General features: G+C 37.4%; 1 protein-coding gene and 1 long non-coding RNA gene across 5 annotated transcripts in view; one reads left to right on the forward strand and one right to left on the reverse strand.

Moving 5' to 3' along the window:
- The window catches only part of FSTL5 (follistatin like 5), a 783576-nt gene that overhangs the window by 177865 nt on the left and 592806 nt on the right, over window positions 1-12905 (reverse strand). The window lies entirely within an intron of this gene.
- The window catches only part of LOC134736514 (uncharacterized), a 67274-nt gene that overhangs the window by 11502 nt on the left and 42867 nt on the right, over window positions 1-12905 (forward strand). Inside the window, exon 2 of the long non-coding RNA XR_010120588.1 lies at window positions 7738-7908. This is a non-coding gene — a long non-coding RNA (uncharacterized lncRNA). The remainder of the gene's footprint in view (window positions 1-7737; window positions 7909-12905) is intronic.

The raw sequence follows: 12905 nt of genomic DNA on the forward strand, positions 1-12905 counted from the left end.
TCCACAAACCATTTAATTAATCATTTCAGTATATATATTTTTTAAATTCCAGTTTAATAAACAAAGTAGATCATTAAAAATTTGTTTACTGTCTACTATTCACAAAATCAAACCTATGAAATAAAACAAAAATTTCTGAGATATGGCTATTATTCATTGGAAATCTAATTATTAAGACTACATATACATTAAAAACCTGATAAAGGTGACATGATTATCAAATTAATTACTACTAATGGAAAAGTATCTAGTAATGCAAGATGTCTGAGGTGGAATAGATTCCTGTGAACTGCAATGTTCATTGGTATCTTGAGGTAAAACATGGAACATAAATTGGGCCTTCAAAAATGACCTGACTTAGGCCAGAGAAAGTGAAACACACATGCCAATACTTGTTCCCTGATAACTTTAAGAACTAGTGTGCTATAATAGCAAATGAAATAATTAATGTAGCACATAGACAACTTACAAAATGGGAGAAAGTATTCACAAACTAGACAACTAACGGAAGACTAATATTCAGAATTTACAAGAAACTCAAACCAATTGGCTAGAAAAAAAAATCATCCATTAAAAAGTGGACAAATGACACAAACAGACATTTTTTTAAAAGACATACAAATGGCCAACAAACATACATTTTAAAATGTTCATCATCAGGGAAATGGGAATTAAGACCACAATGAGACACTAACCCCAGTCAAAATGGCCATTATTAAAAAGTCCCCCCCCCCAAAAAAAAAAAAAACAGTAGATGTTGGCACAAATGCAGTGAAAAGTGAACACTTATACACTGTTGGTAAGAATGTACATTAGTACAACCTCTATGGAAAACTGTGGCGATTTCTCAAAGAACTAAATGTAGATCTGTCATTCAACCCAGCGATCCTACTCCTAGATATATACCCAAAGAAAAACAGGTCATCGTATAAAAAAGACATCCGCACACATATGTTCATCATAAGACAATTCACAATTGCAAAGATATGGAACCAATCTAAGTGTCCATCAACCAATGACGAGATAAAGAAAATATCATAATATATATAAAATAATATATATTATATATAATACATTAATATGATATTATATATTATATATAATTATATATTATATTTTCTTTATCTCGTCATTGGTTGATGGACACTTAGATTGGTTCCATATCTTTGCAATTGTGAATTGTGTTATATATATATATATATAAATATACACATACACACCGTGGAATGCTCCTCAGCGATTAAAAAAAAACACATAATAATGTCTTTTGCAGCAATTTGGATGAAACTGTAAGCAGTTATCCTAAGTGAAGTAACTCAGAAATGGAAAACAAATACCACATGTTTTTACTTATAAGTGGAAGCTAAGCATAGCATTCTATGGCGTATATGTACCGCATTTTCTTTATCCAATACACAGTTGATGGGCAGCTAGATTGATTCCACGTCTTTACTATTGTGAATAGTGCTGTAATGAACTTCGGGCTGCATATATCGTTTGATAGAACAATTTATTTTCTCTTGGGTGTATACCCAGTAATGGAATCTCTGGACTGAATGGTAGTTCAGGTTTTAGTTCTTTGAGAAATCGCCAAACTGTTCTCCACAGTGGCTGTACTAATTGACATTCCCACCAGCAGTGTGTAAGTATTCCTGTCTCTGCAGCCTTGCCAGCATCTGTTGTTTTTAGACTTTTTAACAAAGGCCATTCTAACTAGTGTGAGATGGTATCTCATTGTGGTTCTGATTTGCATTTCTCTGATGATTAGTGATGACGAACATATTTTCGTATCTCATGGAGGGAAGGAGGGAGTAGCAAAAATCAAGGAAATGAATTACAATAATTACTCATAAGTATAAGAAAGCATTAAAAGGTATTAATCTGGAGAACTCATAAAAGCCTAGGTATAGCATGTGGAAATGTATTCAATATATTCCCAGCGCACCTGAGGCAGAAAATTATTTTCTGAATTACTATTACATAAGATGATCTGTTTTACTGTTAATTTATAAAACATTCTTCCCATTTGGTCAAGTTTAAAAATGACACAGATGTCAATGAATGAAATCAGATTTACTATATATTACATGACACAATAAAGTATGCTAAATAACATAAAGATTAATTAGATAATTCCAGTCATAACTTGTGATCACTGCCTGAATCATCTGAAGCTATTGTTTTGAGCTTTAGAAATGTCATTGTACTATTTTAAATAGAACTACAATTTAAACATAATATGGAAGAAATAATCATAAATTATACATAATAAAGATCTGAGAAAGCATCTAGCAGAAAAGCAACACAGAGAAAGAGATTAAATTCATTAATTTAAATAAAGTAAAATTTATTTTTAAAACATATGGATTAACAAGTACACATGCAAATTGCAAAAGGTGCTTAAAATCTAATTAAGCTATCTTGAGAGTGTCCTCATGTTAAATCTTTAAGCTCAAATAAGCCTCATTATCACATTAACCTTCTTTCCACTCTCTTGTTATACAAGTGTCATTACATTAATTAGTCATTATACCGTTTTTTTAAGTGCTGGCCACCTCATGAGCGTTTTGTAACATTACCTAGTACTTGTATACACAGAAGTAATCTATGATATATCACTCCTAGTCCAGTAAACCACACCATGCTAATTTAAATATCTATGTGTAGATATAACCAGATTATAATTTTATGAAGAAAACAACTTTGTAATATCAAAAACAAGATGCAGTACATTCAATTACCTATGTAAAAGAATTCTAGCTGAATGAATTTAAGTCTAAGTCAATCATAGGTGAATACAAAATAATAGTATCTGAGAATGAGTCACCTGAGATTTGCTCCTACAAACAAGAGAATCTATACATGTCTTTGATTCACGTAGAGGACTGTTTTTCCCTTCAACCCTTACAAATGATGTTCTGTTTTATTGCTAACTTAATTTCTAAAACGATCTTCCCATTTGGTCAAAGTAGGAAGAGGAAAGAATCATCGGCTTGGTGTGTTTTTAGAAAGATTGAGCACATGGAACTCATCCTTTCTCACGTGTTGGATCTGCCTGAAAAGAGGATGCGTTCTATTCTGCTCTCTTGGTAATACAAGATCAGCAGTGTTGGCTCTGTCTCCGTGTGCTGAAGTCTAGGGTTGCCCAGCAATGCCCATGACTTGGTAAATTTTGGAGTCCATATTTGCCATATATCTCAACCACCTTCTCTAGGCAGCTTTGCCCACAATGCAGGTAATATTTTGTCCTTTATGTCAATCAGTATTGCATCTTTCTCTTAATTGGTGCTGAAGACAAGGAACAGGAGGAAGAAGAGAGTGGTGTTCTTTACCATCTCCTACATGTGCAACATCTGATGCTTTGAGAACTCTCTAGAATCTTACAAAGAATAAAGCGCAGTTGACACAGTAACACCAGGAGGAATCAAAGCTTTTGAAATGGCTTCAGCGGGTAACTTAGCCCTGATGGTATATGCCTTAGAGCTGATCTTTTTGATTGTAGGGAAGTTAGCTTTTATATGCTGCAGCCTCCGCAGGTAGCTTTGGGTCTTAAGCTTTATTAAATATGGCATAATTTAGTGTTATCCTATTGGGTAACTTTTCCCCATAAATGAATAGCTGTGTTTAGGCAGGCAGAGTTATGTCTAACAAATACACACATTAGGAAGCAGGTCACCCTATGTAGGAGCTGTCATTATTCAGCTTTGAATTGCACAGATCAAGTTTGGTCTGGTTTAAAAATCAAGGCTAAGGCAGAGATAATTATTTTATGTATCAGTAAATGGCTTTTGCTATGTTTCTTAACTAGGTCTGTAAGCAGTTTTGTTGTTGTTTACCTAATGCATAGGCAGCTAATTTCCATTAGTAATACAAAGCACAAATATAGGTTATTACTCTAAATTATTAATAGCAGCTATAGTTAAGCAGTACTAAACTGACTAACAAAATTACATGTACTGTCTTTACTTATATAGAAGGAATCTTGCAGGGTTAACTTTCTATAAAGAGAGGCTTGTTCAAAGGTAGCAAGTACCCTAGTTCTGTCATTTATCTATTTTCTTATCATGGCATTCTACAATGTGTCTTCACCCAAAGAAAGACTATATATTGTATTATATTTCATTACACTCTCAACCTCCTGGGCTCAAGCCTCCTTAGTATCTGGGACTACAGAAACATACGTGTGCATTACCATGCCTGGATAATTTTTGGTAGAGATGAGATTTCACTATGTTACTTAGGCTGGTATCAAACTAGCCTCAATGTTCCCTCCTCGGCCTCCCAAAGTGCTAGGATTACAAGCATGAGCAATTAATGAACAAATACAATGTAAAAAGCCATGGCTGCCATAAACATTTCTTGGTATCCAAGATCTGGGCCCAAGGATTACCTGTTTCAAATACCAGAATTACATCATGGAAGTTGTGAAGGCCACCATTAAGCCAAGGAATGTCTCAAACCATTACACCAAGAAAAAAGCGTCTTATTTTAGAGAAATCAATTTCAACGGTGGGGTAGAAAAACAACTCAAAGGAGGTGTTGCCAATTTGAAGCCTAAGACAGCAATTACATTTCTGTTCCTCCACTGTCTCTGTCTCTGAGAATTGGGTTTGCTCAAGATACCAAGTAGCAACTGAAGTGATTTGAAAACATACACCTTTGATTTTCCATCACAACATAAATAGTAGAAAATGAAAGGAAAATGCAGAAAGAAAGACTGATTACGCTGCATGAAGTTTATTTAAGAGGACATCTTGGAGGACATAGCAGCCAGATATGAAAAGGAAAATGAGATCTTTAAGTCCAACACACAAACACACACACACACACACACACACACACCACAGAGTGGCTCCAAGGACTAAACTATTTTAAGGACAGTATCCTTAGACAATGAGGAAACGTTTTAGTTGTCTAGTGAATAAACCTTAGCTGGGGCCTAGCAATCTAACAACAGAAGAACGTGAAAAACCTCAGGGAGTAGAAAGAATGGATACGTCAAAGCTTTCCAGAACCAGGAGCTAATGAGAATTATCTATTCATCTACTCATGTGCATTTAGAAATGCTGCCTCTTTAATATATACCCTTGTTTTTTTGTAACAATACAGTGGAATGTATCCTTATTTCAAAGACATTAATACAGGAAGAAAAATAGTGTGTAAAGAGTATGTTAGGCTATGTGCAGTTTTGTAGAAGGTGAAAAAACTGTGCTGTGGAAAAGACTGGGCAGGACAGTGAGTGAGTGAAGAGCTGGGTGGGGGCATAGTTAAAATTTTAAATAGTGTAGTCTGGGTAAGCTTCATTGAAAACGTGACATTTAAGCAGAGTTGAAAGAGTTTGAAACTGAGACTTATGGAGATCTGGCGAAGCATCTTCTGGGCAGGGGAAATAGCCAAGTGTAAATGCTCGTTATGTACAAGGTCCAAAAGGAAGTGTACATTGAATGCAGCTGGATTATACTTTCTTTTCTGAAAAGGAAAGAGAAATAGGGTAGGAAGATACCACAAAAACTAAGAAATCAGAACATTTACGGTTATTTAGGGGATTCAAAGTCTGGCTTTTAATCTGAGAGACATTGGGAGCCAATAGGATTTTAAGTAGAGGAGGGATGTGACTTGACTTCATAAGCATGAAGTTGCGGACACATAAAAATAAAAATAAATAAGAAAAATTCCTAATAGTTCAGAGATCTTTATCAAGTGTTTACAAACATCGTGGATAAAATTGTGTAAGAAAGACAAAGAACACTAAAATTCTCATGGCATCTCTGAATGTATTTCAAAGTAGCAGTTATTGCAGGTGAGCCTGCAGCTATGCTCTGGACCTAAAGGCATATGACCAGGAAATCTACGGAGTTAAGACTCAAAGGGAGCCCGGTGTGGTGATTCATGCCTGTAATTCCAGCACGTTGGGAGGCTGAGGCGGACGGATCACGAGGTCAAGAGATTGAGACCATCCTGGCCAACATGGTGCAACACTGTCTCTACTAAAAATACAAAAATCAGCCAGGCGTGGTGGTGGGCGCCTGTAGTCCCAGCTACTACTCGGGAGGCTGAGGCAGGAGAATCGCTTGAGGCGGAGGTTTCAGTGAGCCGAAATCGCGCCACTGCACTCTAGCCTGTGCGACAGAGCAAGACACCGTTTCAAAAAAAATAGACTCTAAGGGGAGACACAGCCAAGACGAAACATAGTAAAAAGAATCTGGGGAAGAAAGTAATGGATTATGTCAAGGCACAGGTTAGATGTTGCTCTAATGGGAGAAAAGCCCCTAGGTGGGATCTGCCAAATCACTAAGGAAAAGGTGGAAAATATTTGAATAGTGGATGGTTTTGGCAGACAGAGATCATATTTTCATATCTCTCACTGTGACAAACCCCACAGAAAAATATAGAGGAGAATACACGAGAACAAAAATGTTTGGGCCAGAAAGGAGAGAGAAATAAAAAGGAAGGAAGACAAATTTCTAGCAGACCGCCCTCCCAAAGGAAAAAAAAGAAAAAAGTCCACATCAAAAAGAAGGCTAAACTGTTACAAAGTGACTGAATTCTCACAAAACAAAGAATGGAACAATTAAGAAAAATAGAGCATTAGAAGGAGAGGGAAAATGTAACAAAAAACTGAATACTGTGCAAGATTGAGAACATTTATGAATAGAGGAAATAATACATTATCGACCTCTTCGTGAGGTATATGTCAGCAGGATCCCCTGGAGGATACAGTCTTCAGAAACATTAATCTCAATTTTAGATTCAGAGTCAGCTAAAGAATATATGGCAACTGAAGCAATGTGGAGCCTTGGTGAGATCTCTGTGGAGTGCATTTCGTAAACACAGGTAATTCTGTTGTGGTGCTGGGTCCAAAATTGCCTGTTCCCAAGAGGCATCATGAGTATGTTTTATGTTTTCTCAGAGAAGTGACTCTGTGCATAATTTTTCCTTCCTCCAAAAGGCTTCTGAGCATTGTGATCTTGTGACAAAATCAGGCTAGAGACACAATAAGCATATCTCCTCTTCTTTTTTAAATACACAACTAGCTCTCTTGCAGTAGAATGCACTGACTATGGGCCAGCCATGGTGGCTCGCACCTGTAATCCCAGCACTTTGTGAGGACGAGGCAGGTGGATCACCCGGGGTCAGGAGTTCAAGACCATCAAGACCAGCCTGGCCAATATGGTGAAACCTCGCCTCTACTAAAAATACAAAAATTATCCAGGCATGTTGGCAGACACCTGTAATCCCAGCTACTTGGGAGGCTGAGGCAGGAGAACCGTTTGAACCTGGGAGTTGGAGGTTGCAGTGAGCCTGAGATTGTGCCACTGCACTCCAGCCTGGGTGATAGAGTGAGACTCCATCTCAAAAAAAAAAAAAAAAAAAGAAAGAAAAAAAAGAAAAAAAAAAGAAAAGAGAGAGCGAGAAAAAGAAAAAGAAGAAGAATGCACTGATTATGACCCCTGACAAATAGGCAAAAGTGCTGTTGGCTGCCACAAGGCCTTCCTTATAAAACCTCGCACACCTTCCTTCACATGTTCTGGTGTCTTCCAAACAGATACAGAAGACTCACTGTAGGGCTCCAAGGCTTTAGGGAAGTGAGGCTAAAATGATTTGTGGTGGGAATCTTTTTCCCTCTAATTTTTATAGTTACCAGAAAATAAGATTACATACATAGATATCATAGCAATATAAATTTTCTAGAAAATTTTTAAAGCTTATAACTTCTATACTTTATCTCATGTACAGGTAACAAGTAGTGCACAGACTGGAGCAAGAACATGGAATAGCATTGTCTTATGTGATACTGTGACCTCAAGAGAGAAGATGTCTGCATCACTGGGTGACTGAATGAAACAGAACTCTACCAACCCACAATCAGACTGTAAGAGAAGTGAGAAATAAACTTGACAAATAAAGGTAGGATATGGTTTAAACTGCTACAATAAAGTAAGAAAAAACATAGAGCATCAAAAAGACATAAATCCTGATATTTAATCAAAAAGTGATACAGTGGCTTGATGGTGTGGTTCTGGGGTAAGCTATTATAACAAAGAGACCCTTAGAAGGGTGGCCTAAACAAGATGTAAGTAAACCAGCCCTTATAGACGGTCAAAGGACAGTTTAGTAATTAGATCTTATTGCATAACTTAGTGTATTTGTTTCCTAATGCTGCCTTAAGAAATATCACAAATTTGGTCAGGCGTGGTGGCCCACGCCTGTAATCCCAGCATTTTGGGAAGCTGAGTCAAGCGAATTGCTTGAGTCAAAGAGTTTCAGGCCAGCCTGGTGAACATGGCAAAAACCCATCTCTACTAAAAATACAAAAATTAGCCAAGTGTGCTAGCACATGCCTGTAGTCCCTGCTACCTGGGAGACTGAGGTGGGAGGATTGCTTGAGCTCAGAAGGTGGAGCTTGCAGTGAGCCTTGATTTCACAACTGTCCTTGATTCCAGCCTAGGTGACAGACTAAAACCCTGTCAAAAAAAAAAGAGAGAAAGAGAGAAAAGAAAATAAAGCCAGGCACGGTGGCTCACACCTGTAATCCCAGCACTTTGGGAGGCCAAGGAGGGTGGATCACCTGAGGTCGGGAGTTCACGACCAGCCTGACCAACATGGAGAAACCCTGTCTCTATTAAAAGTACAAAATCAGCCAGGCATGGTGTCGCATGCCTGTAATCCCAGCTACTCCAGGGGAGGAAGCAGGAGAATCACTTGAACCTGGGAGGAGGAGATTGCAGTGAGCCGAGATCGTGCCATTGCACTCCAGCCTGGGCAACAAGAGCAAAACTCCATCTCAAAAAAAAAAGAAAGAAATAAAGAAAGAAAATGAAAAAAGACACATAGAAAAGAAGAAAAGGAAAGAAAGAAAACAAAAGGAAAAAAAGAAAAGACAGAAAAGAAAGGAATAAAAGACCACAAATTTAGTGGCTTAAGGCAACACAGACTTATTCTCTTACATTCTGGAGGCCAGAAGACCAAAATCAGTTTCACTGAACTAAAGTCAAGGTGTGAGTAGAGTCAGTTGGGTTTGGAGAGTCCAAGGGATAATCCATGTTCATGCATTTTCTGGCTTCTTGAAGATGTCTGCATTTATTGGCTGATGACTCATTCATCAAGTCACTCCAACCTTTTGCTCTGTTATCACATATCCTGCTTCCTTCTTTTACCTTCTTGCCTTCATCTGATGAGGACCCTTATAATTATATCTAGCACCAACCTGGATAACTTTCCTATCTCAAGATCCTTAAATGATATACATGTGCAAGCCCCCCCTTTGCCATATAAGGTAATATTCACATATTCCAGAAATTAGGATGTGGATATCTTTTGGAGAGACTATTCACCTGACCACACCCAGGCACCTTCTATCTTTTTCTTCTAATACAAAACATGACTTTCCTTTTTATTTTTTTTTAAATTTATTTCTTTTTAATTTTACTTTAAGTTCTGGGATACATGTGCAGGACATGCAGGTTTGTTACATAGGTATACACGTGCAAGCGTGGTTTGCTGCACCTATCAACCTGTAATCTAGATTTTAAGCTGCATATGCATTAGGTATTTGTCCTAATGGTCTCCCTCCCCTTGCCCCCAAGCCCTGACAGGTCCCAGTGTGTAATATTCCCCTCCCTGTGTCCATGTGTTCTCATTATTCAACTCCCAGTTATGAGTGAGAATATACGGTGTTTGGTTTTCTGTTCCTGTGTTAGTTTGCTAAGAATGATGGCTTCCAGCATCATCCATGTCCCTGCAAAAGACATGAACTCATCCTTTTATACGGCTGCATAGTATTCCATGGTGTGTATGTGCCACGTTTTTCATTGATGGGCATTTGGGTTGGTTGAAGTCTTTGCTATTGTAAATAGTGCTCCAATAAACAGACATGTGCATGTGCCTTTATAGTAAAATGATTTATAATCCTTTTGGTACATGCAGTAATGGGATCACTGGGTCAAATGGTATTTCCAGTTCTCGATCTTTGAGGAATTGCCACACTGTCTTCCACAATGGTTGAACAACTAATTTACACTCCTACCAACATGTAAAAGCATTTCTATTTCTCCACAGCCTTGCCAGCATCTGTTGTTTCCTGACTTTTTAATAATTGCCATTCTGACTGGCATGAGATGGTGTCTTGTTGTGGTTTTGATTTGTATTTCTCTAATGACCAGTGATGATGAGCTTTTTTCAAAAGTTTTTTGGCCACATAAATGCTTTGTTTTGTGAAGTGTCTGTTAATATACTTTGCCCACTTTTTGATGGGGTTGTTTTTTTTCTTGTAAATTTTTTTAAATTCCTTGTAGATTCTGGGTATGAGACTTTTGTCAGGTAAGAAGATTGCAAAAATGTTCTCCCATTCTGTAGGTTGGCTGTTCACTTTGATGAGTTTATTTTGCTGTACAGAAACTCTTCAGTTTAATTAGACCCCTATGTCAATTTTGGCTTTTTTTGCAATTACTTTTGGTGTTTTAGTTATGAAGTCTTTGCCCATGCCTATGTCTTGAATGGTATTGTCCAGGTTTTCTTTTTTTTCTTTTTTTTTTTTTTTTTTGTGAGACCGAGTCTCACTCTGTTGCCCAGGCTGGAGTGCAGTGGTGCATCTTGGTTCACTGAAACCTCTGCCCCCCCGGATTCAAACGAATCTCCTGCCTCAGCCTCCCGAGTGGCTGGGATTACAGGCACCTGCCACTGCGCCTGGCTAATTTTTGTATTTTTAGTAGAGACAGGGTTTCACCATCTTGGCCAGGCTGGTCATGAACTCCTGACCTTGTGATCAACCCACCTTGGTCTCCCGAAGTGCTGGGATTACGGGCGTGAGCCACTGCGCCCGGCTGCCTAGGTTTTCTTCCAGTGTTTTTATGGTTTTGGATTTCACATTTAAATCTTTAATCCATCTTGAGTTAATCAGGCAAGCGAAATAAATAAAGGTATTCAAATAGGAAGAAAGGAAGTCATATTGTCTCTGTTTGGAGATGACATGATTGTATATTTTGAAAACCCCATTGACTCAGCCCCAAAACTCCTTAAGCTGATAAGAAACTTCAACAAAGTCTCAGAATACAAAATCAATGTGCAAAAATCACAACCATTCCTATATACCAACAACAGACAAATAGAGAGCCAAATCATGAGTGAAATCCCATTCACCATTGCTACAAAGAGAATAAAATACCTAGGAATACAACATACAAGGGACGTGAAGGACCTCTTCAAGGAGAACTACAAACCACTCCTCAAGGAAATGAGGACACAAACAAATGGAAAAACATTCCATGCTCATAGATAGGAAGAATCAATATCATGAAAATGGCCATACTGCCCAAAGTAATTGATAGATTCAATGCTATTCCCGTCAAGTTACCATTGACTTTCTTCACAGAATTAGAAAAAAATACTTTAAATTTCATATGGAACCACAAAAGAGCCCATATAGCCAAGACAATCTTAAGCAAAAAGAACAAAGCTGGAGCCATCACGCTATCTGACTTCAAACTACACTACAAGGCTACAGTAACCAAAACAGCATGGTGCTGGTACCAAAAACAAATATATAGACCAATGGAACAGAACAGAGACCTCAGAAATAACACCACACATCTACAACCATCTGATCTTCGACAAATCTGACAAAAACAAGCAATCGGGAAATGATTCCCTATTTAATAAATGGTGCTGGGAAAACTGGCTAGCCATATGCAGAAAATAGAAAATGGATCCCTTTCTTAACACATTAGACTCTCCTTTTTCAAATTTAAAATAGCTCCTCCAACTATCATCATCACACTCATTTTTCAACAAACAAAAAGAGAAATAGATGACATATATCTTTTTTATTATCACAATTGAGATATGAAAAACAATAGTTACCTTCTCAATCCATTGGCCAAAAATTTGTCATAGAAAAAAGTTTCAAGGAGGACTGAGGAAGGTAATCTTTAGGTAGGTGTCCATAGGCTGGCTAATATTGAGCTTCAATTACTGAGGAAAACTATCAAAATTATGTGGTAAACCACAAATAGTCTTTTCTCCATACATAGTGACAAAATTAACATTTTTATGAGAAGTTATGATCCAGTCATATAAGTTCTTTAAATTTGCGCAATTGTTATAGGAAATATATATCTTAGGACAGCCAAAAATAATGCTTCTTTTTAGAACAGGGATTCATTCTCCTTTCTTGTTCTAGTGAGTATTTGCTATGGTTTTTTGGCAGAATTATGTACCAGACTCAGAGAACAAAATAGGTATTACTCAAAATTTCTAAATTTATTGTATGTAGAGCTGATGCTGTCAATATTAGTCATGTGTACTAACTTTCAGAACTTTTTACAAATGAGGGTCTTAAGAAAACTTTCCTCTAACCCATACAACTTCAAGGCCTTTAAGAAAAATGACATGATAGAGAAGGTTATGGTGGAAAACTTATAACTTAAAACTTGTAAGCCATCTGCCGTAGATAAACAGAACAAATATGAAATGAGTGTTATGAAACATTGGAAAACCAGCAGCAAAGGATGGCAATCCTTGAAAGAAGAGAAGAAAAAAGACAAAAAAAATAAAAAAGATGAGTTGTATAATTGTATTGGCTTTCTTCTTGGGGCATCCATTGACATTGATGCAGAAAGAGAGAACTGAAGGGTCTCACTGAACTAAGGATAAGAGAAGGTGGAATTCACAAAAAGTTGCCAGCTGGAATTTGTAGAGAAGAACAGCATAAAGTAGAGAACTCTGCAGAGATAGCTATGGGAATCTAAATACAGATCTGCTGAGGCTTTGGCTTAATGCGAAGGATGAAACTATTCAAAATCAGGGAAAATTTTATGACTAAGGAAACAACTACTATCAGGGAGCTTACACTTAAAATCTACAAGAGCTTACACGAAGATAGGTATCATATGAGTTAGATTAACCAG

This window comes from Symphalangus syndactylus, chromosome 4, assembly GCF_028878055.3.
Source record: "Symphalangus syndactylus isolate Jambi chromosome 4, NHGRI_mSymSyn1-v2.1_pri, whole genome shotgun sequence".
Lineage (NCBI taxonomy): Eukaryota > Metazoa > Chordata > Mammalia > Primates > Hylobatidae > Symphalangus > Symphalangus syndactylus.